General features: G+C 46.6%; 1 long non-coding RNA gene across 1 annotated transcript; it reads right to left on the bottom strand.

Annotated features, from left to right (window-relative positions):
- Window positions 1-9,400: 9,400 nt before the first annotated feature.
- On the bottom strand, window positions 9,401-26,212 carry LOC142018569 (uncharacterized). The gene is made up of 3 exons (XR_012646856.1): window positions 26,029-26,212; window positions 11,078-11,516; window positions 9,401-10,029 (listed from the first exon to the last, which is right to left on the bottom strand). It is a non-coding gene; the product is annotated as an uncharacterized LOC142018569 (long non-coding RNA).
- Between the last annotated feature and the right edge of the window lie 258 nt (window positions 26,213-26,470).

Here is a 26,470-nt window from a genome sequence, read left to right as displayed (position 1 = left end):
TCACAGGCTGCAGTTACATGCAAACAAGGAAGCCGCATGCCTGGGTGCAGCCCGTTGGGCATTTTTTCACATTAGCTCTGTGAGCTATTTGCTTGTCCACACGGATCTGTTCAGCGGAGATCCAGAGCAGGTCTACACCAGACCTGAAAATCGATCCTAGATGCTCAAAGCCAGCCACGACAGTTGTGTAGCTGGAATCAAATTGTCTGTGATCAACTTATCTGGCTCATCTGTCTGAGGGAAGTTGATGGCAGAAACTTTCCCAATGACCCCCTTATTCCTCACGATAATGAGTACCAGGATCAGCTGTTGAGCCCTGATAGTTTGATTTCGTTCATCCCCCCTAGGTGGGTCAATATCCTGGTAAGAGTAAGTGTACCCCCCGTATCACCATAGTATATTTGGTGGAATAGAGCACAATTTCTGCACTGTTTTTCCTTTCTTTGGCCTCTGAGAACCTCCTCTCCTGGTCTTCTATGACAGATGCAAGCTGCTTTCTCATTTCTCTGTTTGGGTGTCTCTTCTTCTGCCAAGTAGAAACGGACATGAACTCAGCTCTTCCTTTGGAGGTGGACTGAGATCCCGCAATGTGAAGAACATGCTGATGCTAAGGAGAGTATGAACTCTGCTGTGTGGTGACTCGTTGATTGTTTGGTGGAACCTGAACTCAGAGCTCAGTAATCAGATGATTTTGTATGCCTTGAATTTCTCTCCTGTAACCTTAAAATCCCTTCTTTGATAGCTTGGCAGCTTCATGCTGCCAGATCTCCATCCTCCTCCAGGTTTCCAACTTGAACTTTCACCCCTATAGCCTCATTTCTCCTGTGATTTTACAGGCTGCAGAAAGTGGAAATAAGGACATCAAGACCTGAAATAATCTATCTGCCTTTGCCTTTGTGTTGCAATCTTAGCAATGACAAGCATTAGTTGACATGAGTTTTGCTGTTCAACTTGTCTGACCGCTCCTGATGCTCACCTGTGTGGAGATCAAAGACCTCCTGCACACTGAGGAATAACCTGAAAAATACACTGGCCAGCAGCCCCCTGCTGTCCCTCCCATCCGTCTCTCACCCCCGCCCCCCCCACACACATCATGTTGGTTAAGCATGTCTCATGCCCTTCTCATCTCTTTTGTCCAGCTCCTCCCTAGCTGTGGATCCATGACAAAATAATGTGTGTACTGATGCAAGGAACAAAGCTGTCAGAACCGTTAGGCAGCTAAAGCAGAGGAGGGTCAGGGATTTTCTGGCTTTGATGGTCAGTTGCCTAAAGATTGGCAAACGTGCACCCCCAAAACAAAGTGCAATGGATGGGACCACCAGGGCCTTTCTTGCTCTCTCTTTTCTCCCTCACATGTGATCTTGTGAGTTCAGTAATTATTTCAGGTATGATGAACTTTTTACTAGCCTCACAATTTTCTAGAAGAAAAGTTCTCCCAAGCTCTCTAACATGCACACATATATCTTCCCAGTGTCCCAGCTCATCCCCCTGAGCCATGTCGCATTTCTCCTCCTGATGCACAAAGATCACTCCAAAATGAAAAAATATCCCAGAAGCCAGCAGAGTCTAGCATAGGCGAGTTTTCAATGAAAAGCTGAATCTAGTGGTACTGGAATCCAGGGTTTGAACTTTCAGAAAAGAGGACATCCCTGAGAGGGAGTGTATCTATATCAGTATCTACCAACTCACATATTAATGTACCGTATAGACACTATAAGACATGAATACAACATGAGTTGGTAGGTACAGATACACTCCCTCAGGGGTTTCTTCTTTTTTGAAAGTTCAGATGTGGTTACTCTACTGGCACTTCAGAAGTTAGTTTAAGATAGAACTGGGTCTGAGATGAATAGTGTGATAAATGGGACGAGACTTTCTTACAGCTTTGGGGGAATTCTTCCCATCAGGGACTTTGGTTCCAGATGTGACAAGCAGAGCTGGACCTGACCTCTCTGAGGTTGCAGGGGTATTTCAATCCAGGGTTCAAATCTGGGCTCATGTCTGCTTTCAAGTGGTTGCTTCAAACACAGAGCTGCCTATTTGCTTTGTACATACTTGCTGGAGGTTCAATTTTATTTGTGCTTTCAATAAAGGCTTCCTTTCCCCACACTCCAGTGTCTGCTTCTGCATTGGTCTTGTTTCTGCTTGTCATGTCTGGAGCCAAAGTCCCTGATCGGAAAAACTCCCCCAAAGCTGAGAGAAAGTCTGGGTCCCATTCATGATCCTGTGTGTATTATATCACAACTGGATGCAAGGGAGAGGATATGTCACAAATTCATCAGTAGGCCTCCCAGCCAAGGCCAAGCCGCAGTGGGAAAAGCAACATTCACCATTATTATTCTATTTATTCCTTGTGGTACCTTCTTCTTACTGTGCTGGTGCTCAGCAACAGACCTTGTAGAGGGAGTGCTTTAAGGTGTGGTTTGAATGAAGAGAGGGTGGTGGTTTTGGAGCAGAGAGGGATGAACCCATAATGAGTACCACGAAAGAACTCATGAAGACAAGAGTGGAAGAAGGAGACAAGAAGAAAATTCTGAAGTGTGGTTTATGTGTCACAAGGACAGCGGGTGGTGGAGCAGGAGGAAATAGAGAGCAGAGACATAGGTTAGCTATGCCAAACTTGGACATGACACGGAAAGTGAGAATGGTAAAATCAATGGCTTCTTTCAGTAGCTGACATCATAGAATTATGAAAGCGCACGTTCAAAAGATGAATGTGTCTATGGTTAAACTGGAAATCCAATAGATGAATCAGCAGATTGGGAATCAAAACTTCTGGCCTCCGCCCGCATTCTTCTGCAAACTCACTGCATCTCCTTGCAAAAAATCACACACACCAAGGTGCCTACAGGTTGAACCTCTCTAACCCGACACTTTCTTGTCCAGCAACATCTGTAATCTGGTATGGTTTTAGTTAGCTGCACAACCACTTTTCATGGGTGTGGCCACGTTTTTGTCAGTAAAGTTTGCTTACAGCCACCAGCCTGGATGTCAGTGCTCTGTGCTGTTATTTAGCTGTAATTTACCCCTGAATGTCTTCTAAGAGCCCAGTAAGCAGTGGAAGTGTTGGTAATGTGCTAGACAACATCAACCTCCCATGGTCTGGCAAATTCTCTCGTCTGGCACTGGTCACGTCCTGAAGGTGCGGAGCTGAAGAGGGTCAACCTGTACTCACTTTGGGGGCTAGTTTGGGACACCTGGGCCTAATTTTCAGTGGTGCTCAAGACCCACTGACTACAAATGGAGTTGAGCACCACTGAAAACCAAGCTCAAAGCCTCTTTGCTAGACAACCCAAAATTAGAGAACTCACTGGAAAATTTGGCTTTTAGCTTCTCTATTGATTTATATACCTGTATAACAGATAAAATGTCACCCAGCTAAGCTGGTGTAGTGAGGCTTAGCCATGATATTACAGGTTGAAACTCACTCGTCCAGCACCCTCGGAGCATGACTGGTGCCAGATGAGAGAATTTGCCAGACCACAGGAGGTCAATATTCTCTAGCACAATTATGGCTAAATAACAGCACAGAATGCTGAGAGCCAGGACTCTGTAAATCAGCTTTATGGGAATGCAGGAAACTTGGCCACACCTATGATAAGTGGTCCTCCAGCTAACTACAATTATGCCAGACTATGGATATTGCTGGATAAGATCAACCTGTGAGATCTGAAAAGTGCTTTGAGATGCTCAGGTGGAGAGATGCTACATCATACAAAGTATTATTATACCTTGAAGGCAAAATTCCCCCACCCCTCCCAAGCATGTGCTAGTGTTGTCAGCATTTCATTTTCAATCTATTGAAAATACTTAAAAAAAAATGAGCCACACAAGTGTGTCCAGGATGTGTTTGAATCAGACAGATTCTGGGATGTTGTTAAAAGTTCTGGCAGGTGCATGTTGGGAGAATGATTCAACTCCGTTCCTGGAAACAGCAGGGATGGGAAATGCTCCTGGCTGATTTTACTATTGCAGGGGAAAATTTGCTGTGTTTCCATCCAGTGTCAACACTTGGAGCATTGCCAGGCCCTTCCCCCTGTAGTATGTTCCTCCTTCTGTCTCCATTTGATCAGGTTCAATCCCTCCTTTTGCAGAAGGCCTGGGGTGGATGCTGGGCACATTAATAATTTCATAGATTTTTAGGATCACAAAGGGACTGTTGTGATCGTCCTGTGTAACACAGGCCCTGGAATGTAATTTCAGCTTCAAGGCCCATAACAGTGGCTAAACTAGAGCAGATGCCTGAGAAAACATCCAGTTTTGCTTTAAAAATGGCCGTGCTGGAGCATGCGCCATGACCCTTGGTACATTGGTCCAACAATCACTTACCTAATTGGGCACCTTATTTTGAGTTTGAATTTGTCTAGCTGCAACTTCCAGCCAGGCCTTGGTCCAGCCTGGTATTTTCAGCACCTGTTCTAGAGCCTCTTTTTATTTCACATGTAACCCCAGAGTCCCTGCTCTACAGTCTTGGGTGAAGGGAAGCTGGCTTTTAGCTCATGTGCCAGGGTACAGGGCTTTAGCCCCTAAGATCACAGGTTCAGTCCATCCTGCTGATGGCCTGGGTGCTTTGGCCTTACCCACAGATAGCTTCTGAGGAAGAATTCCTGGTCAGACCTGTGGCCTGGATCGAGGAAGAAGCTGAGCACCTCCAGCCCCCTTGACTTCCAAGGAGCTGCTCGCATGAGTCATCAGTTTGCACAAGGAATTCACAATCTGACCCGTAGCTTAACTGGCCAATGTAGATGAGACCAAATTACGTTAACAGAACTCTGTCAGAACCCAGGCTCGACTTCCATGGGGAGTCTCACCACTTCCTACGCATGTACTTATTGTTGACTGTTCTCAGTGTCTGGGCCCTCTACAGAAAACATTCTAGCAAGGTTCTCGCATTCAGAACATAGTCCATTTTAGGCTGAACCCCTGTCTCCAGAACTGGTGTTGGGAGGCTTGGGGCTTGTACATGCTAGGTTGGGCAAATACAGCTAGAAGAGACTGGAGCCCAGGTTATACATGAGTCCTGTCTTTGCTTGAGCCGGGCTTGGGTTGGCTCTTAAAGTCTATTCCAGGTGACTCATTGCACTGTAAGCAGCCTTAAGCAGCAGCTTCCTTGTTCTCTTTATTCCCTCCTGCCATTTCTTCTCTCTGGTTTATTTTAAGGAGTTCCCACTTTTAAAAGAGTCATTGTTCTAAAGTTCTTGAAGTTAAGCAACTAATAGCACCAGTTAGACCCTGTGTTCCATCTAACCCTTTCCACCCCCCTGCAGACTTTGTCCGTGCATGTGGGGAATAATTTTTTACGTGCATGGAGGCATGTGGAAACGTGATCACGAGTAGAAATAAAAACCTAGCTGTGGGCACTGTGATAATTGCAGCACCGTTGCAATCTCTCCTGAGGGCCACCCAGGCTTAAAGAGAGCATTGGTTAGACCTAGGCTTAGTGCCCAGAGGTACTGAGTAAATTTCCTTACGATAGCTTCTAGGAACACACTTCAGCCCTGGCTGCATGCCCTGCCACTCCAGTCCTGACCATCTCCTGAGTTCAAGAAGTTCAGTTATGGTGAGCACCAACAGGGCATTGGCACTGGTGGCACTTTTCAAAACCACTGAAACTGCCTCTCCCCTGGCAAGCCAGAATTCGATCCCAGCCCCTCACTCATTGCGTTCACTCATTAGGCCCCCACCTCTTGTGATTCTGCTCGTTTTGGTTTGTTTTTTGGAACCCTCACTTATATTAACAATGGAGGAAGAACCACAATGCGTCATGGGTCCCGTCAATCCTTGCCTTTCCAAGTGGCGTGCCTGCCCGAACACTGGTTGTCATGTAGATACAAGGAACATGACTAAGACTCATTTCACACAGGCCGTGCAGAAGCCAGCAGATAGTGACGATGTTTAGTCACTGCTGCTGTGAGCTAGATTTTAATCACTCTCCTAGAAGCAAAAGTATCCCAGTGCAAATCTCATGACTCATGCAAACTCCCTGGTACATTGGCTGGTTTGTTTTATGAGCTGGAAAGTTTCACCGCCTGTCTTTCCTCGTCAGGTAATGTTCTTGTTGAAAATACAGACCTGATCCGTAAACTGAAGCAAGTAGAAGCAGTTCGGAACAACAGGCCTTCCTTTTCTGTTTAGAGTGTGTGTTTTGTGAGACAGGCCTGCCACTGTTGTATTTGCACAGTGCTTATCATGATGGGGTCCCTCATCCTATGTCAGTGGTTCACAACCTTTTCACTAGTTCAGACCCCAATGACCTCTCCAAACCCCCATCTGCAGACCCCCCATCAAAGCCAATTCTAGCTGCTCTGCACACATCACTGAAAGAAAACGGAAATGCAAAGAGTTAACGTTTAAAACGATGCATACCCAATAAATAACATTATTGGAAGATATTTAATTTAAAAATAATAATTAATTGTAACGTTGCAAAGTTATTTAAAACTTATTTTCTATGATCATTTTTATTAATCTTTTTTTTTTTTTCCACCAACCCCCTGCAATACCCTCATGGACCACCAGGGCTTCATGGACCCCAGGTTGGGAACCACCCTCCTAACTCATACCCCATGGAAGATCACAGATTTGTCAGCAGATTATTAATAATAATAGTTTGCATCTCTGTGGTGCCTTCCAGCTGTTCATCATCAAGACCCTATTAAAGGTGGCGTGGCAGGGCGGGGCCAGGAGAGGAAAGACAGGAATAAAAACAGGGCAGAGATGGAGCTGACAATCAGAGTGGGAGCAGCTGAGGAGTAGGCGGCCCTATATCAATAAGGGCCAGCTGATCCCAATCAGGGCCATGCAGGGCAGGAGGAGGGTGGTTAAGGAGAGTTTGGAAGGTGAGTGAGGAGAGGGAAGAAGAGTTGGAGGAACACCAGATACCACAAAAGAGGAGAGGAGCCTCAGCGACCTGGGGGTCTGGGCTGCCCCAGTCCAGGGGAACGGAAGCTCAACCAGAGACTGTGGGGAACTGCTCAGCCATAGGAGCCAAACAAAGGAGGGGGGTTGCTGCCGTGGCTACCACTAGCGGAAGGAGGTACCAGGGGAATCGTCTGGGGAAGTGGCCCAGGGAGAGGAGCTGCAGGGGCGAGGGTGAAGGGAGTCAGCCCTCGCTGGTCCTGGCCATCCAGGGTCCCTGGGCCGGAACCCAGAATGAGTGGGTGGGGACCAGCTTCCCCCCAGGCTGCCCCCTGCCCCAGCAAGGGTAACAGGATTTTGTATGGTGGGGCCAGTGGACTAGACAGAGGACCCGGGGCCCAGGAATGAGACTGACCCTGCCACCGTGGGTTAAGTATCATTTTTCCCACGGAGGGAGAAACTGAGGCACAGTGCTGGATTCAGGTCTCCTGGCCTCCTAACACTGGTTTCTGAGACCAAATGTTTGTTGTTGCCCCTTCTTCTCCAGTAACGAAAACACATCACCATATACGCTAAAGAGTTTAAATATTTTGAAAGTAGGCTGGGAAAAGCGAAGGGCATACAAAGTGAAAGGCGGGTTAGCAGGTTGCCTTCAGCTTTAACAACCAAGCCTTCCAACCTCCAGCCCGCACGCACCATGGAGTATGTAAAGTCTGCAATATTGCCAGCCTGCTGCAGTACCTGGGAATGAAGCTATGATTCATGGATGGTGCACAGGCCTGACCTTGGAAATTCCTGGCTTCTCCTGGGTATGACCCTTCCTTATGTGTGGAATATAAATTGTCAGCCAATACCTCTTGCTCATCTGTGTTCTTTGGAGCCTCTGTTCTTTTGGAAGCCCATGAGAGCTGCTATTGTAACAAATTCTCCAGCTTCTAAATTAGAATGCCAGTTAGACTGCGGCATGTTGCCTTTTCTGGGACCAGATGACTGGGGCTAGCCAGAATAGAGTCACCAAAGTCTATGGGGAAACACAGGTGTAAATGAGAGCAGAACTTATCCTCAAGAGTCTGTCTGTATTTCATTCTCCCATCAGACAGCTGATAAAGAGAATGGCCACAGTGGGTCAGACCATCAGTCCATCTAGCCCCGTACCCTGTCTTCTGACACTGGCCGGTGCCAGAAGCTTCAGAGGGGGTAACAGAACAGGGCAATTACTCAGTCATTCATTCTCTGTTGTCCAGGCCAAGCTTTTGGCCATTGTTGGCTTATAGACATCTAGAGCCTGGGGGTGAGTCCAATGTTCCCGCTAATTTTTTCCATCCTTGTGCGGAATAGCTGTGAGCCGGAGCATGTGTACTTGTGTACCACCAGCAGATATACATGCTGTGGGTGGCTGTGGGTGCTCTGCCAGTCAGCTGGACAGCACCTGAATGTCTCCTAGGCATCCTCGCAAACACTCAGCTTACAGAGAACCCTGGCTGAGTCCCTGATTGTCTTGGCTAACATCCACTGATGGACAGAATTCCACATGGATATGACACTTGTATCCTCATCCACGTCTGTATCGGCAAAAATGAGCTGTGGAAACCTTTATTTACACCCATGGATGTAAAGCGGACAGCCACAAATTTGCAGGGCTCTTGGTATAAAATTTGTATCCTCCTCCATTTCCATTTGAACCACTACCGTTGTGAAAAATATGAGGGCAAAAGAGAGAGTGATTGATCATTTGGGGAGAAATGAGATTCTGGTTTGTAGGTGGATCCTGCAGAGAAGGGACGCCGTTGGATACAGTACATATAAGCTGCATTGGTACTGTTCTAATTTGTTATTTCCATTGAGGTAGCAGCTGGAAGAGCAAACCAAATCGAGCCTCATTGGGCTAGATATTGTACAACACTTAGTAAATGATGTCCCTGCCCCAATGAACTTACAATATATGGGCCTGAGCTTTAAGCAGCACAGGGACAGAACTGTGCGCACAGCTTCAAGAGGCACAGTTATCACTGCATCCTGGAAAGGGCACAATTAGTCATTTGCACACACAAGTCCCTGGTTGTGGTAGGTGCATGGGCCAGTTGGGCCTCTGATAAATATATGTGCAATTGCACACTTAACTTCTTTAAAAACCAAGCCCCAAATGCTCCTTCGCCAGTGGCGTGGCTCAGGATGGAAGTGTCCAGAGGAGTTAAACTCTGAGGCTCCAACAGAGGCCCAGCTTCAGGGCCATAAATAATCAACAGCCGCAGGGCCCAGACATTCCAGTCTCCTCTGCCTTGAGTGTCTAAACCACCTTCACACCCCTCACTCTATTAACCCTTCTTTCACCACAGTTTCCAGTAAACCTCATAAGATTTGTCAGTAATCACATGTTGGCGATAAAGCACAGAAAGTAAATCAGCCAAATATAAAGAGCTTTTTTTGACACAATGGATTGTTTTCCTCATTTTCAAATTAACAGCAGAAAACAAAGCAAAGCAAAACAAAAACTGAAATTTTTTGTTTCTACCAAAATTTTTGACAGGCAATTTGTTTCCCCAGCCACCTCTAATTATTATCCCCATTTTATAGGTCGGGGAAACTCAATAATAGAGTAGTTGTGTGGCTTGCCCAGAGAAACACAGTAGCGGAAATAGGAATAAAACCAATTTCTTGGTCCCCAGATCTTTACTTAAATCTTCTTTCCCAGGCTTGATGATACTGACAACAGTTGTAATGATCAGTCACCAAGAGGTAACAACCAAAGGTTCTTGGATCAAATTCTTCCACAGTTTCGTCCCACTGATTTCAGCTGAGTGTATATCAAGGAAGAAATTGACTTATTTTTTTTATCTGTACTTTCTGTGACCTGCGAAACCACACAAGCACTTTCCACGAGACCTTCCTCCTCCTGAAAATTCCAGTGGGTTCTGCCCCAGGATGAGACAGAGAGATGTTACCCCAAGACAAGCCTGGTTTTACTGATAGATGCTTTCAACCTTAATTCTCTCTCAATGCACTTTGGGTGGGTAATTTCAATGATTCCAATCCCAGCCAGAAATCACAAGTGCCATGTTAATGAATAATAAATCACCTTAAAGTCACGGTCCCATTCGGGTTCAGTGCAAGGCCTGGGTGAATATCTGGGTCAGCATTGGCTTGGTTTGCTTCAGTGCCAGAGGAACCATTCTACAAGAAGTTTTAACAAAAGGGAACAACATGAAGAGGAAACAAGACAAGCTAGGGCAATGTGAAACAAACTGATACAGGGCATGTGAGAAAGCAACATCACAACAGATGTGTGCTGGATAAAACTTCCCTGAGAGAGAGAGTCTGTCAGCTCCTGTCAATGGCCCATCCGGTTCTTCCTACAACAGCCCATGTCTGTGTGAAAGGCTGCACCTGGACCCCAGTGTATTGTAGTAGTCACATACTGCACCCCAGACCACTTGTGGTTTCCTCCCCGAGTCTCACCTCAGCCCGCAGTGACACACAGAAAGCAATGGTACAGAGATGAGACACGGCTGCAGCTTCCGGAGGCCAGGCGCTGAGCACCTCCAGATGCACTTGGATGAGTGTTTTGGAGTGGTGCAGTCAGGAAAGAAGGAATGGCCTTTTGTGCCTCTTCCGACTCAGTGCCCCTCCAAGTGGGAAATTGACTGAGCCACCCCTCTACTTCTTCCTTGCTATGGGGCTTGAGCATTACATTCTTCTACTGGGGCGTACACCAGCTCCCTTCCCCCTCCAGGAAATAACATGAGCAAGAATTAAAATGACTCATGCACACACACACACACACACACACACACACACGTTGTAGGCACAGATTAAAATTTCAGCAAAGTTCTCAGCTCTGGTTCACACAATCCAGTGAATTTAATAAAACAGCTAGTTAGAGAAACCAGAATGGTGCCAAATTACCCCCAGAAGCAGCACAAGTGAAAATTAAGTGCTGCTGCCACCTTTCCAAGAGGGAATGCAAGCTTCCTCCCCACAGCTGATTCGGCATTCCTTTCCCCTGAGCACAGGGCAACTACATTAAATCAGGTGGTAAATGGAATACAGAGACTTTCGTGCCTGGGTTAGTGGAGACCATAAGCTGATGATGGGCTTTGTGAAGTGGACCAGTGCTCCCAACTAACTTCCTAGCAGGCATGTAACTGCATTGCTAAAACTAGCTTTCCTCCTCCCCTGACCCTGAAAGCCTCTACCCGCAAAGAGAGGAAGAACTACATACCTCACAGCTGTTGATGTACCCCTTAACCATAGAATCAGCTCAGGGCTGAGGCACTGCATGGAGAAGCTTGCTGGCTCCTGCTCGGCCAGGTGCACCATACCCTCTGAACAGATCATCTTCCACCCTCACTAGAGGCATGGGTTAAAAGCAACGTTCCAGCAAACACAACTGGGAGCCCTTGTGAGGTCTTGTTCCTGTGTCTGATTCTGTCTCGTCTCGCTCTACATCATCAGCCTCCATAAGGGGAACAGTCATTGTTCATTTAACGCAGCCTCCCTCTTCGAGTAGTGCCCAGTGACTCAGGCCTAGCCCTCCCACACCACAATGTACCCAAACACAGTACAATGCCACACCCGGGAAATTCGTTCCTGGTACTGCTTCCAGTTCCAGCAGGCAGTCAACGGAGACTCTCTCAAATGCGATGTTACAGCCTCCTTTTCTGCAGACAGAGCGAAATAAAATATTATTCCTGGTCCCAAAATTACAATATTTATAAAAATCCACCCACAACGATTGAGCTGGTGGATGGCCTGTCACCGCCCAATGCGGTGAACACATTAGCATGGCAGCAGGGAAAGAGAATAAATCAGTTTGACTGCGGTCGGCACAACAAACACCCCAAGGGGTGTTGTGCCTGGTGTAGCATCATCTGTTTATTTTTCTTGGTGAACTCAGCTGTTCCCATCCCACGGCATCCAAGCCCTTTCCTGCACATCCAGCGCTGGTGGCACTGCAAGAGGTGTGAAGGTGCGTTATTATCATTAATTAGGAGGAGACTATGCTCAGGAATCCCTCCTCCTGTTGGGGCTTCCCACCTCATGTTCCTCAGCAAACTATCTCCCTTAGCTGGAGTATTGTGTCCAGTTCTGGGCATCACATTTCAGGAAAGATGTGGAGTAACTGGAGAAGGCCCAGAGAAGAGTAGCAAAAAATGATTAAGGGTCTAGAAAACATGACCTGTGAGGGGAGAATGAAAGAAGTGGGTTTGATTAGTCTGGAAAAGAGAAGACTGAGAGGAGACATGATCACAGCTTTCAAGTACCTAAGAGGTTATTACAAGGAGAAGGGAGAAAAAATACTCTCCTTAACTTCTGTTAATAGGACAAGAAGCAATGGGCTTAAAATGCAGGGTGGTTAATTACTGGAATAAATTGCCTAGGTAGGTTGTGGAATCTCCATCACTGGAGATATTTGAGAACAGGCTAGATAAATAGCTAATAGGGATGATAGAAATGGTGGTTGGTTGTGCCGTGAGATCAGGGGTGTGGACTCGATGCCTCTCAAGGTCCCTTCCAGTTGTAGTGTTCTATGATTTTATGATTCTTTAGTTACAGTTTGTGCCAGCTGTACGCCTAATGTCCAACTGTGTACTCTTTGACCATATCTCCTTTTCCATTTCTTCTCTTTCCAAGGGTTACCAGCCCTCTAGGTTTGTCCTGGAGTCTCCAGGAATTAAAGATTAATCTTAATTAAAGATTATGTTATGTGACAAAACCTCCAGTAATACATCCAACCCAAACTGGCAACTCTACTCTCTCCACATGCTGCCATGTCATTATGAGCTGTTATCTTGTCAGCCATCACGGGAGAGGTAGGGCAGGGCATAACCAGTACGGGGATGGTTAAACCTTCCAGAAAGACTCGGGTGCTTCAGGAAGTGGTGTTATTCATTCAGCAGCATGTAGTTTTCCCTTTGAACAATGGCTTGTTTCGTGGCTAGAGCAAGGGTGTGGCCAAAGCAGGCAAGGTAGGATGAAGTCTGTAAGGTAGCATGTGTGCGTATATCTTCCCACATATGTGAAACTGTTGCACAGTATGGATTGCCACACATTGGAAAGATCTTAAAGTCAAATTAAAATCCATAGACTCAGAGCATGGAAGAGACCAATCTATCTAGGTTTTAAGTGGCCCTATCATTGTATAGTCTGTGTATACACAATGAAGAGTCACAGACAGTACACCTATTCCTAGAATGCAAAAGGAAGCCAGGCGCGCGATTGTTAAATGACGGGTTCAAGAGGTTACTTGATCCACCTGGTATCCCTCAGAGAATAGAACTCCAGCCTGAGGTCAGTGGAGATTAACTTTAACTGTGGCAAGTGAAACGTGAGAAGGGTGAGGAGGGCAGGGAAGAAGTCTGAAGAGCAGAGAGCCAAAGTCATCAAAACAAATAAGAAATTCTGTCCGTGTATCACAGGTTCAGATTCACAGACTCTGAGGTGAGAAGGGACCACTGTGATCATCTAGGCTGACCTCCGAGGCAACACACAGTTAGAGCAGATCTATTAGAAAACCATTGAACGTTGACTTTGCAATTGCCAGCTATGGACAATCCATCATGACCCATGTTCCAACAGTTTATTAAAGCTAGGGTAAAAAATGCATGTCTCACTTCCAGTCTGAATTGTTCTAGCTTCAAATTCTAACTACTGGATTGTGTCATATTTTTGTTTGCTAGGTCAATGTGTGCATTGTCAAATATTTTTTCCTCATATGGGTACTTTAGTCAAGTCAACCCTTAATCTTTCTAATCTCATGGTTCCTCTCTGAACCCTCTGCAGTTTATCAACATTCTTCTTGAATTGTGGTCTCCACGACTACACACACTGTTCCAGCTGTGGTTGCACTCATTCTAAACACAGTGGTAAAAAAAAACCTCTTCTGCTTTAGGTTCCCCCTGTTTATGCATCCAAGTATTTCATTAGATTTTTTTGACCAGAGCATCCCAGGGGGAGCTCATATTCAGCTGATTATCCATCAGAACCACAAATCTTTTTCAGTGTCACTGCTTCCCAGGTAGAGTCCCCTACCTTGTAACCCTGGTTCAGGTACACATTTATACTGAGCCATATTAAAACACATATTGTTTGCTTGTGCCTAGTTTACCAAGCAATCCACATCTCTCTACATCAGTGACCTGTCCTCTTCATTATTTACCACTCCCCCAAGTTTTGAGTTATCTGCAAACCGTGTTAGAGATGATCTTATATTTTCTACCAGGTGATTCATTTTAATGGTAAAAAGCATAGGGGCAATAACAGATCTGTGTGTGACAACCTTAAAAACATGTGTTCCACATTTACTCACACTTTGAGGCCTATTAGTTAGCCGGTTTTCAACCATTTGAAATGTACCATGTTAATTTGATATCAGTCTCATTTTTATTGAAATGTGTAGTAGTAAGTCAAGTGTCTTACAAAAGTCTAAATATATTACATCAACGCTATTTACTTTATCATCCAAACTTGGAACCACACCCAAAGGATGCCAGGTTAGTCTGATAGGATCTGTTTTTATAAACCCATGTTGAATAGCACTAACTTATATTATCCTCCTTTGAGTCATATATTAGCCATCCCATCATTTTGCCCCAAAATTATGGCAGACTGCCACATCTGTAATTGCTCAGATAATCCTTTTACCCTTTAAAAATATTGTTACAACATTAGCTTTCTTCCACTTTTCTGGAACTTCCCCAAGGGCTACGTCTACATTTGCCCCTCCTTTTGGAGGGGGTACATTAATGAGACCCTTTGGAATATGCTAATGAGGTGCTGACATGAATATGCAGGGCTTCATTAGGATAACGGTGGCCACATGCAATTAAAAAGTGCTGCTTTCAGAACGCATGCTGCCTGTGTAGACAGGGGCCTTTCGAAAGGACCCCCTGACTTTGAAAGCCCTGTCTTTTTCCTAAAACCAAATAGGAAAATGTCTTCCGGAATAGCTTATTCCAAAATAACGCTGTTGTGTAGACATAGCTCCCGTGTTCAAAGATTTGTTGAAAATCAGCATTAACAGTTCAGTGACCTCCTCAGCTAGTTCTTCTAAAACTTTTAATAGTAAGTTATCTGGACCTGCAGATTTAAAAATATTAGCTTTTATTGAATACTAGTTTACATCCTCCTGAAATACGAGAGGAATGCAAAGAGTGTTTTCATCATTTGATGGGATTCCCGCCCCCCGCAAAGATAGTAGAAATAATTACTCAATACGTCTGTCTTTTATGCATTTTTATTGATAATTCTAACTTTTCTCTATACTAATGGACAAGTATGATTATCGGGATTAGTTTTTATTCTTATATAGTTAAAAGTGTCGTCTTATATACCAAACTCTGCTGTCCAAAGATTTCTCCTTATGTCTTTTTGGTTCCCTTATCAAATTTCTACAATTCCCAGTTCTGGATTTATTTTCACTACTACCAACTTCCCCTTCCTTTCATTTGTTATTTATTTATTTATCATAGCTATCTTCACTTCCGCTTTAAAGCAGGTGTCTTTTTTTCAGACTCATACAGTCCCTCGATTGTGGGACTGTGGCTTCAAGGGCCGCCTAATAAACTATCCTTAAACAATTCCCAATTTTCATTTACATTTTTATGATTAAATTCTTCCTCCCAGATGATTTGGCTCATAAGCATTTTCAGCTTTGTGAAATTAGCCCTGTTATAGTACCAAGTATATACAGCTCATCTGATCTTTATCCTGTGAGCACACAATAAATGTGATTCAGTCATATCATTTAGACCTAAGCTACCAATAATTTTTTGTTCTGTGTAGTTTACATGCTAACAAAAGGTCCTGTTAAATGTTATGCTTTACATTTGGGTTCAGACAAACAATTTATTTACACAATTTCCCACATCATATTTTTGCAGAATCGCTGTGAGAAGCGAGCAGCCTGTGAGAAGACTGGTGCAATAGGAGGAGATAAAAAGAACAATTAAGGAAGATAAAGACATTGCAGAGAAGCTAAATTATTCCCCTACTTCGGCTGTCACCAGGAGGAATGTTGAGGAGATACTTGCCACTAGCAAGTAAAATGAGAGGTGCTGTCAGATTAAAAGTACAAGGAAGAAATGTTGGAAAAAGTGGCTTGAGCAGTGCCCTGCTAAACCCAGGGTTGTGAGCTCAGTCCTTGAAGGGGCCATTTAGGGCTTTGGGGCAAATAGATAAAAAAAAAAAAGGATGATGCTTGGCCTTGCCAAGAGGGCAGGGGGCTGAACTTGATGTGCATCTCTATGGATAACCTTGAGAGCTACAAGTCACCAGGGCTAGATGGCCTGTACAGGAATTCAGAAACCATGTAAGAATAAGGTAGCTGAGATGATTTCAGAAAAATGCAACTTCCTATTAAAGTAGTGAAGGGCAGAAAATTCCTACATCTCCCTGTAGGGTGTACTGACAAAATCACGAAACTCAGCGTTAAATTTCAAAGCTTCATCAGGGATTCCTAGAGCTTGTGTGGCTGTCCATTTCTGCTTTTGTGGCAATTCCATTTGCAGTAGTTGGATTTGTTGGAACCCCTAAACTGAAAGCAAAACCTCAGGAGGTGCGAAAGTGACTGCATGAACTACTATGACCTGCAACTGCCCTTGTTGCATGGTCCAAGTATCACAATGCCATTGTGCTGGGGATGCAACATCTTGACTGCAAAATCTTGATGAAACAGCTTTGGCCTTGGGTCTGCAAGCTGTGGTCAACAGAATGGGGTTTTTTTATGAATTCCAGAAAGTAACCCCCACGGCTCACCCTCTCCCCATAGGTGTTCTTATTGCCAAAGTTAGAGCAGGGTAGTACTGGGTCACCAGGGGTCTCTCGAGCCTCCAATCACCTCTACACCGCTTTACAAGTGACAGCTCAGCGGAGGCAGTTTACTGCAGTGACTCGTGCATTGGACTGGGGCTCAGGAGTTCTGGGTTCTGCTGCTGGCCTGGGAGGTGACCCTATGCAAATCACTTCTCTATTTGTAAAATGGGGACTCTGCTCTCTGGAGGTTCTTGAACTGTGCTCATCACTCAAGTATCTGGGCATCTTCCAGCCATGCATTAAGCGACATGACTAGCATGTTCCATATATGACTTGCACTTTTTCTCAGTCTCTCCTGAGGGTTGCATGTGAAGTGGAGTGTTTGTTTTGGTTTGATTCTGCTGTTGGTTGGCTGGTTTCTCATGGATGTGTTGCTCTGGTTTTATGTTAGAGGAGGCAGGCTGGTGAAGTGGAAGTTAATTTCCACCGTTTCTTCCTGATATAGCTACAGGCTGATGTGAGAGGCCTTGATCTGCAAGGGGCTACATCCCATTGGGAATTGCCTTGATGACGAGGAGGAGGAAGAGGAGATAGATGGATTAATTACACTATCTGGACCTGGCCTCTGAGAAAGCTCACCCTCACCACCCCACAATCTTTAGTCTGATTGTAGACTACTCCTGGGTGCTGGAGGAGCAGAGTTGTCAAATACAGTCCTTATCTTTGACCTTTAGGCTGTTTTAAATATCCTGAGCACAGATTGCTGGGTTCCTTAAAGATAGAGGTCTGAGCCATTGAACTGGATTCAGTAACCTAACCTCCTCTAGGGTGTGTTTTGAGTTTTGTTCAGGAAAAAATGCTGCATTAAAATATTCTTATTCTTCAGGTCCCCTAGTGGTTCTCTATCCACATACCAGCTAGTTCAGAGGTAGGCCATTCCAAGGTACTTTAAAATACAGAATCATCATCCCAGATCTGAGTCTTTTGCTACGTACACAGTCACCTCTCTTGGTTTCTTCTCTCCCAGTTCTTTTATGCTGAACCCCTGCCACACCGATTCTGCCTCATTACCATTTCTAAAACATAGGTGACTTCCCTTCCCGTTTCAATAGCTGTTCTTGTGCAGCATTGTGGGTTTTGGCCTTTTTAAAACTGAAGCTGGTGTGAGCCTATTTGTATGTATCATTCCCCTCAGCCCGCTGCCCTAAGCTTGCAAGTCTGGAACAGAGCTCAGCCAGAAAGTCATAATGAAAAAGGAGAAATCGCAAAAGAGAAAGCTGACCACAGTCACTGCTCTGAGTCTCACACCCACAAGGCTGTGCAGATTCTGGAAGGATCAGCCTATAAAGTCAGCTACAACGCAGCTTTAAAGAGATGCTATGGGCTCAACACGAGCTTCCAACATGTAGGGTTTTCCTTTGCAAAGTCCACTGGTTATTGTCTCACAGGTTAAAGGGAAAAACACGGTGAAACCAACTCCCTCCCTTTAGGTTCTGTTGTGAACCCAGACACAATAGCAGTGTGCTAATATGGAGATCCAGAAAGTAATTTTATGTAAAAGTGAAACTGAGTGGGATACACTTATTGACCAACATGAGCAAAGATAGATTAGATCTTTCAAACTCTTTGTTTTTAATCATCTAAGTCTTATTATGAGAGCAAGGAGAAGACTCTATCTATTGATCTGTCTATTGAGCTATCTATGATTTTTTTAACTTACGTATCTATTTAAAATAAAAACTCATTTATGTAGCAAGTCATCAAACCTAGCTTGACCCAGCAAGCCTAGCTGAACTGGCAGAGTGAGTGCTCGGGTGTTGACCCTGTCAAAATATTGGACATCTGATTCAAAAACCTGACCAATGAGAAGAGGCTAAAAAAATGACTATGTTCGGTCTTGAGAAAGGCAGACTCAGGTGAGACCTAATAAGAGTCATCAAACATGTTATAGGCTGCTTTGAAAGGAACAGTGATCAGTTAGTCTCCGTTTCTACTGCAGGTAGGACAAAAAGAAATGAGCAGTGCAATGCATATGTAGGTTGGATAGCAGGAAACACTTTCTAATCCTCCAGGTACTTACATTCAGAAATAAACTTCCAAGGGAGGTTGTGGAATCTCCATCTTTGGTAACTTTTAAGAATAGGTGGGACCAACTCCACTCAGGGATGGTCTAGGGGTTCTTGGTCTTGCCTTACCGCTTCTTGAGAAGCTATGGCTCTTGAGGTCTCTTTCAGCCTTACGTTTCTAGGATGGTGTGATGTGAGGTGGAGAATACAGTCTTTCAAATGGTTTAATTGCTTTTAGTTATACTCTGATACCCTGGTAATGGATGAACTGGACCAAGAGCCGACTGTGGATGAACTGAAGAGAGCCATCGACAGCATTGCAGCAGGAAAGGCCCCTGGTCGGGATGGTATGCCACCAGAGGTAATCAAATGTGCTGCGGACACACTCCTGGAACCCCTGCATGAGCTACTGTGCCTGTGCTGGAAAGAGGGTGAGGTTCCACAGGATATGCACGACGCTAACATTGTAACGTTGTATAAGAACAAAGGAGACAGAAGCGACTGCAACAACTACCGTGGAATTTCCCTCCGAAGCGTCACTGGTAAACTGTTTGCTCGCATCATCCTTGGCAGACTCCAGAAGATTGCTGAGAGGGTGTACCCCGAATCGCAGTGTGGATTCCGCGCAGAGATCTACCGTTGACATGGTCTTCTCTCTAAGGCAGCTGCAGGAGAAGTGCAGGGAGCAGAGAAAGCCACTCTACATAGCCTTCATCGACTTGACCAAGGCTTTTGACTTGGTCAGCAGGGATGGTCTGTTCAAACTGCTCCACAAGATAGGCTGTCCTCCACGGTTACTCAAGATGATCCAGTCGTTCCACGAAAACATGAGAGGAACCATCCAATATGACGGTGCATTATCGGATGCTTTCAGAATCAGGAGCGGCGTCAAACAAGGATGCGTGCTTGCTCCGACATTGTTCGGGATCTTCTTCGCACGCCTCCTGAAGCATGCCTTTGGAGTGTGGAATAACAACAAGCTGTACACTCACACCAAAATGCAAGTCTACAGAGCCTGCATCCTCAGCACCCTCCTTTATGGTGGCGAGATTTGGATCCTGTATGCCTGCCAGAAAAAGAGGCTGAACGTCTTCCACTTGCGCTGCCTCAGGCGCATCCTTGGAATATCATGGAAGGACAGAGTGACCAACACTGCCGTCCTTGAGCAAGCTGGAATCCCAACCATGCACACCGTCCTCAGGCAGCGTCGACTCCGCTGGCTTGGCCACGTCCACAGGATGAATGATGGAAGGATTCCAAAAGACATCCTGTATGGTGAGCTAGCCTCTGGCAAAAGACCTCCCGGACGCCCCCAGTTGCGTTACAAAGATGTCTGCAAGAGAGACCTCAGAGAGGTAGACATCGAGCTGGACAACTGGGAAGAACTAGCAGACGACCGCAGCAGATGGAGGCAGGGGTTACACAAGGGCCTTCAGAAGGGCGAGTTGAAGATCAGACAGCTAGCAGAGGAGAAGCGAGTGCACAGAAAGCACAATAAGGACTTGCCAGACACCCACCACATCTGCAAGAGATGCAGCAAGGACTGTCACTCTCGTGTGGGTCTTTATAGTCACAATGGACACTGTAAATGAAGTCCTCAATTGAAACTTTAAAGGGCGCGATCCATAGTCTATGCAGACTGAATGATGCCTACGGGGGGGATACCCTGGTGATGGGCATTCAGCAGGGAGGCTGGCAAAGCCTCTTGTGGCACTAGGGAGGCTACGGAAGCAGACCTCCAGACTGGCGCAATGAACAACATAGTGGAGTCCAAGCCTGGGGCTGAGCAAGCTGATGGTGCTGATACCTTCCTTGGCTATTGCTGGGTCCTGAGGCAATGAGGAACTGTCCAGCAAAGGAACAGCTCCTAAGGAAGGGCACAGCGTGCAGTGCTGCAGGGCAGTATGAATAATTCAGATATGCTGCTGAGGAGCTGGAGGCGTGCAGACCTGGCAGCATTGAGCGGAGCACTCTGATATGGTGGGCAACGCTTTGTGGTAGGCATTGTACCCCCAACTCCCCCCAACTCTGGGCCAGCACAGAGCGTGGCACTCATGGGCTACGTCTACACGTGCAGCCAACATCGAAATAGCTTATTTCGATGTAGCGACATCGAAATAGTCTATTTCGATGAATTACGTCTACACGTCCTCCAGGGCCGGCAACGTCGATGTTCAACTTCGACGTTGCTCAGCCCAACATCGAAATAGGCGCAGCGAGGGAACGTCTATACGTCAAAGTAGCACACATCGAAATAGGGATGCCAGGCACAGCTGCAGACAGGGTCACAGGGCGGACTCAACAGCCAGCCGCTCCCTTAAAGGGCCCCTCCCAGACACAGTTGCACTAAACAACACAAGATACACAGAGCTGACAACTGGTTGCAGACCCTGTGCCTGCAGCATGGATCCCCAGCTGCCGCAGAAGCAGCCAGAAGCCCTGGGCTAAGGGCTGCTGCCCACGGTGACCATAGAGCGCCGCAGGGGCTGGAGAGAGAGCATCTCTCAACCCCCCAGCTGATGGCCGCCATGGAGGACCCAGCAATTTCGACGTTGCGGGACGCGGATCATCTACACGGTCCCTACTTCGACGTTGAACGTCAAAGTAGGGCGCTATTCCTATCTTCTCATGAGGTTAGCGACTTTGACGTCTCGCCGCCTAACGTCGAAGTTAACTTCGAAATAGCGCCTGACACGTGTAGACGCGACGGGCGCTATTTCGAAGTTGGTGCCGCTACTTCGAAGTAGCGTGCACATGTAGACGCAGCTATGGACTCCACCGGAAGGAGAGTTGGAGAAAGTTCCCCAAGTGTGGGGGCTGCGTTAGGGAAAGAGAGGGGGATTGGAGAGGTCCCCGGAGCTGTGCAGCTTAACGACAGGTGCGTGTGGAAATAAGAGCAAAGCCACCAGCTGGGAGCGGTCCCCAGACACTGCCAGTCTGCAGAATGTGGTGTATCCCAGCCTCTGACCCGGAGCAAAGTGAGACTGAGCGTGCGGGGGGATGAGGGAAGAGAAGGGAACGGAGTGCGCTGAGCTCCCCAGCGGAGAAGGAAACAGTGCGGAAGGCCCAGCGCGGGGGTGTTGTGACAGGGCAGCACTTGACCTGCATTAGCACAGACCCACCTCAGGCTCTGGTGGTTCGGTAGCAATGCTGTAGTATTGATTTATGTTCCCTCTGCCCACACCTCCACTGTTCCATGCAGCCATGCTGTATACGCCTCCAGCACCAGGCCTTGCCCTGGGCCTGGGAGGAGCAGAGCTCTCTTCTTGAGAGCTCCGTGGGTCTGGGCTCTGCTAGCCCTGTTCTCTGCCAACAGCACCTCCTCTTGTCTCTCCTTATCAGCCTCCAGTGGGGCTAATTAGTTCGTTAGCTCCCTCCAGCCTCCCACCCTGATTAGATAGCTCCATTCCGTTCCCCACTCTGCAGGCCGCTTCAGTGATCAGAGAACTGGTGCGTGGGGTGGCGCCCAGCACTCTCCCCTGGTTTAGCAGGGAGGTTCCTCTTCCCCTTTGCCGTCCCTTCCTCAGGTGGGGGCGCTGAACTGTTCTTGGTCAACTCGTCCATCTTCCCTCTGCACAAATCGCACATTGCATGGGTGGGGAATGTCCTCCTGCCTCTGTTTCTAGCCCCAGATCTTTACATCATGAGCAGCTTGTTGGCTTTTTCTCCTTACTCTCAGTCTCCTGCTGCCCCCCATTTTTCTCCTTAACTAGAGGTTCTGATCCTCCCACCTCTACACACTGTTCCCAGAGCTCTTCCTTCCACCACCCTGTCTTTCTCCAACTCCTGTCAGTCAGCTGGAGTTACTCTTCCCTCAAGCCTGGCTCTGGGCTACCATCTTCTCTGCTCCTGCCTCCAGGACGTCCCATTGTCCTTCTAGCTTGTTTTCTTTAGTGCAGGGGGCTCTCACTGGTCTCATTCTTGCCCTTTTTCCTCATTCTCCACTGACCCAGATTTCTGCTGTGGCTGACCCAGAGCCCTGTTTTCCTTATGTAAGGACGGGGACTCCAGTGTGCCCCTATAATGGCTGGATGAGACAGTCTATCTACTACCCCCATCCGCTTCCTCCTGCACTTCCACTTATAGGGATACCTCAGCCATTGGGCAGTGTCTTAGCATGGCTGCTCTCTTACTCTGAACTTCAGCCTGGCAGTGTCCACTGGGGCTTCACTGAGTCCTCCCTGGCTGTGAGTTTTCCAAGGTGGTGTCCACCAGCCCCTGCTGGGGCAGCAAAACCTTCCCAGCGAACCAAGCATTTTCTTTATTCCTTCTTGACAGTCGCTATCCAGCCACAGAATTCCACAAACCCACAGTCCAGAACAGAACAGAACAGTTGTGCTTTATGTTAACTAGGCTGCCCCAGCCAGGCTGTGGGTGGCTGAGACTAGTGGTCAAAGCCAAAGTCCACCGGCATGAGTGGGGGGGCGGTCGAGCGTTGGCTGAGTTGGGATGCCTGGAGGTCAGGAACAAGATCGGAACTGGAGATCTGAACCACTGGTCAGAAACCAGAATCAGGCCAATGACGTCAAAGGCAGAGAGAAATTGGAGGTTGGAAGTCACAGGTCAGATGCCAGGAGTCAAACTGGGTCGGGAGGACAAGGAGTCACGCCTGGAAAGCAGGGGCAGGAAGCAGGAGATGATATCACCAGTAACAGTGAGTAGCAGGAAGCACAAGGCACAGTTATTAAGACAGCTTCCTTTTACTGCAGCTGCTTTAATTAGGCCTCGTGGGGTAATCAGCCACTCTGGGACTCTGCCAACTGGACCTAAGGGGATGGAGCTTCATAAAGGGTCTGGGTTTCCTGGGTCTTTGATAAGCTCTTGTCAGCAGTCTGCCTGGTGGAGAATTGACACATAGCTACTCCCATGACCCAGGCTTGAGACCCATGAATCATGAGGTGGACTCTCCATGCTGGTAGCAAACCACTCCCTAGTTCCCTGGAGTTTTCATTGCCTCGGACTTTTTTAACCTTCATCCACAGTGAGAGCAAGTTGCCCCCTTTCTTCCCTTGAAATGATCATCGCTCGCTTGGGAGAATGCTCTTCCACACACTCTTCTGAGAGTTTGATTGCTGCTTCCAGGGTCACTGGCTACTGCCTCTGGAGCCAGACATGGGTGTTTGTTGGGACAGCACTGGAGAAATTGTTGCAGTAGTGTCACACCTATTATTTCCCCCATACTTTGGGGTGGGGTGTAGCCTTAGCCAGCAGGTAACCAGAACTTTTGCACTGAAGCCCAGAACCAAACCCCTCTAGTCCTTCTAGTGACCTGAAATTTCTGTCTGTATCATTCCACCAGGAGAGTTTCTGAGTCACTTGTACATTGGCAAAAATTCTTTGTGTAGAGGCATGGGATAAAGTGCTTTTGCTGACATAACTGATTTGGTTTGCAGACCTGATAGGCATATTGGCCAATTAACTCTTCTGCTGGTATAAGATACATCTCCACTAGGTGGTTTGGCTGGTATACTTATACCTGCAAATCTTTTCAGGAGTCGACTACTCCACACAGAATCCTCACAAACCTCAAGAAGTTAGAAATGGAAATTGTTACAGGTTGAACCTCTTTATTCCAGCACCCTCGGGACCTGACTGGTGCCAAATGAGAGAATTTGCTGAACCACAGGAGGCTGATACTGTCTAGCAGCTTTACCAGCACTTCCACTGCTTACTGGGCTCTTAGAAGACATGTGGAGTAAATTAGAGCCAAATGACAGCCCAGAACACTGAGAACCAGGCCTGGTGGCTGGAAACAAACTTTATGGGACTGCGGGATGCTTGGCCACACTCATAAGTGGATATTCAGCTAGCTGAAGTTATACTGGGCTACAGATTTTGCTGGACGAAAGAATGCTGGATTGGAGAGGGTCAACCTGTGTTGTTCCTTAGATGTGTTTTGGTAGCACTTAGGTGCCCCAGCCTTGGCCCACTACCCAATGTGTTTGGCACAGTGCAAACACAGAACTAAAAGACCTGAGGATATACTGGGCCTTTTTGCATCCCTCAGGTGCCAGGCAGAATCCTTCTCTGGAGTGTATTAGTTCAGTGCTCTGTTCAGTCATCTTGTTTATAACTCAAGCAAAAAAGAATTGTGGATCTAGGCAAAATCTAAGATCAGCCTCGTAGTTGTACTACGTGTATTTAGCATGTTAAGCATGGTTAAATGAAGCCTGCAGCAAAATGCCTTTAATTTCTATGTGGACTTGTCTTCCAAGATTTTTTAAGAGCTTGCAGTAAACACAGCCAACCCGATCACTCAACAAATTGAAATTGCAGCTGTGTGAATGGGGTTACTATATTTGGAAGAAATTTAATCCTCATGACTTTATCTTGTATTCTGGCAAAGTGAACGGCTCAACAGAGAGCTGAGTGGACATTTCTCGAGTGACATCATTCCCGCTGGTCCTTTGATTTAATGTTCGTCCTTGGTTAATCCCTCATCTAGCCCAACACCCACAAGCTAACATTTCCCCTGACCCTCCCTGGCAGGTCAGTTTGTTCTGGGTTTAATAAGCCTAATGAATTCAATGTCCTTTTCTAGGGTTTGCTTATTAATCCCTTCCTTTGCTGCAATGGCTGCTTTGAAAAGGGTTAATATTGCATCTCATGCAAACAAAGGATACTGGTGCCAGCTCTGAGCTCCAGAAACATCCTCTTTCTGCTAGAGTGCCTTTTCTGCCAAAACAAGAAGTCCTGTGGCACCTTAGAGACTAACAGGTTTTTTGGAGCATAAGCCTTCATGGGCAAAGACCTGCTTTGTCAGCCACATGTGCATGTGCATCTGATGAAGCGGATCTTTGCCCATGAAAGCTTATGCTCCGGTAATCTGTCTATAAGGTGCCACAGGATTTCTTGTAGTTTCTGCAGCTACACACTAATATGGTGACCCCTCTGATACTTGCTCTGCCAAAGGATCTGCCTCCCCACTGCTGCAACAGACCGATGGGCATGTCCCACTAGTGGTTGGGTCCATAGGGACCCATTAGACAGAGTCTTGTAGGCTTGAATATGAAAGGCCAAGCATGTAAGTGATGTATTTTTATCCAGTATTTGGGTCTGTAGTGATCAGCACCTGGGTTTTCTTATACTGACCTGATCATTTGGGATCTGGCACCAAATAGCCAAAGCTTCTAGCATATGAGAAAGTGTGTGAGAGGGACCTTCCTCAAGGGCAGAAGGAGCAGCTAGACACCCAGCTCCCTGTGAAAGTCAGTGAGGCTGGGGAGGGCCCAACTCCTGTGTAAGGTTTTGAAAAAATCTCCCCCATGTGATCTGAAATAGTCAGAGTTGCATGACCTAGGCTGGTACACCAGGGTTTCTTAGTAAGCATGCATATATCTCCATGTGTCCTCACCATGATCATTAGATGGCGTCCCAGGTCTCAGCCCACAGGTGGACAATCTACATCACTGCCAAAATTTTCATGCACCAGAATCTGCAGCGACGCCAGCAGAGTTACAATACAGCTGGCCAAGTGAGCCAGGTGTGAGGGCTGAGCCTCACAGAAGTTCAGAAGAGTATTTATCAGCACGGCAGTTTCTCCCAATTATCCGAGTCTCTTGGAAATGTCAAGAAATGCAGTGCTTCAGCCAGATTGCCAGCAGCCACTCTTCAGCCAGGGCTGAACATGTTTTTGTTGAAAGCCCCTCTGGAAGTTTTTCACACCTTCACTTTGGGTCCTGACCACCCTGGGGAAACACAGAGGCAGCAGCAAATAGGGGGTGGAAAAACCCACCCACAGATTTTCAAACTTGCAAAAAGTTTTCATTCTAGTTCAGCTCAAGCAGGGGGCTGAG

The sequence above is a fragment of the Carettochelys insculpta genome, chromosome 10 (assembly GCF_033958435.1).
Source record: "Carettochelys insculpta isolate YL-2023 chromosome 10, ASM3395843v1, whole genome shotgun sequence".
Classification (NCBI taxonomy): Eukaryota; Metazoa; Chordata; order Testudines; family Carettochelyidae; genus Carettochelys; species Carettochelys insculpta.
The sequence above is the reverse complement of the archived record's forward strand: the minus strand, read 5'-3'. Positions and strand labels throughout refer to the sequence as shown.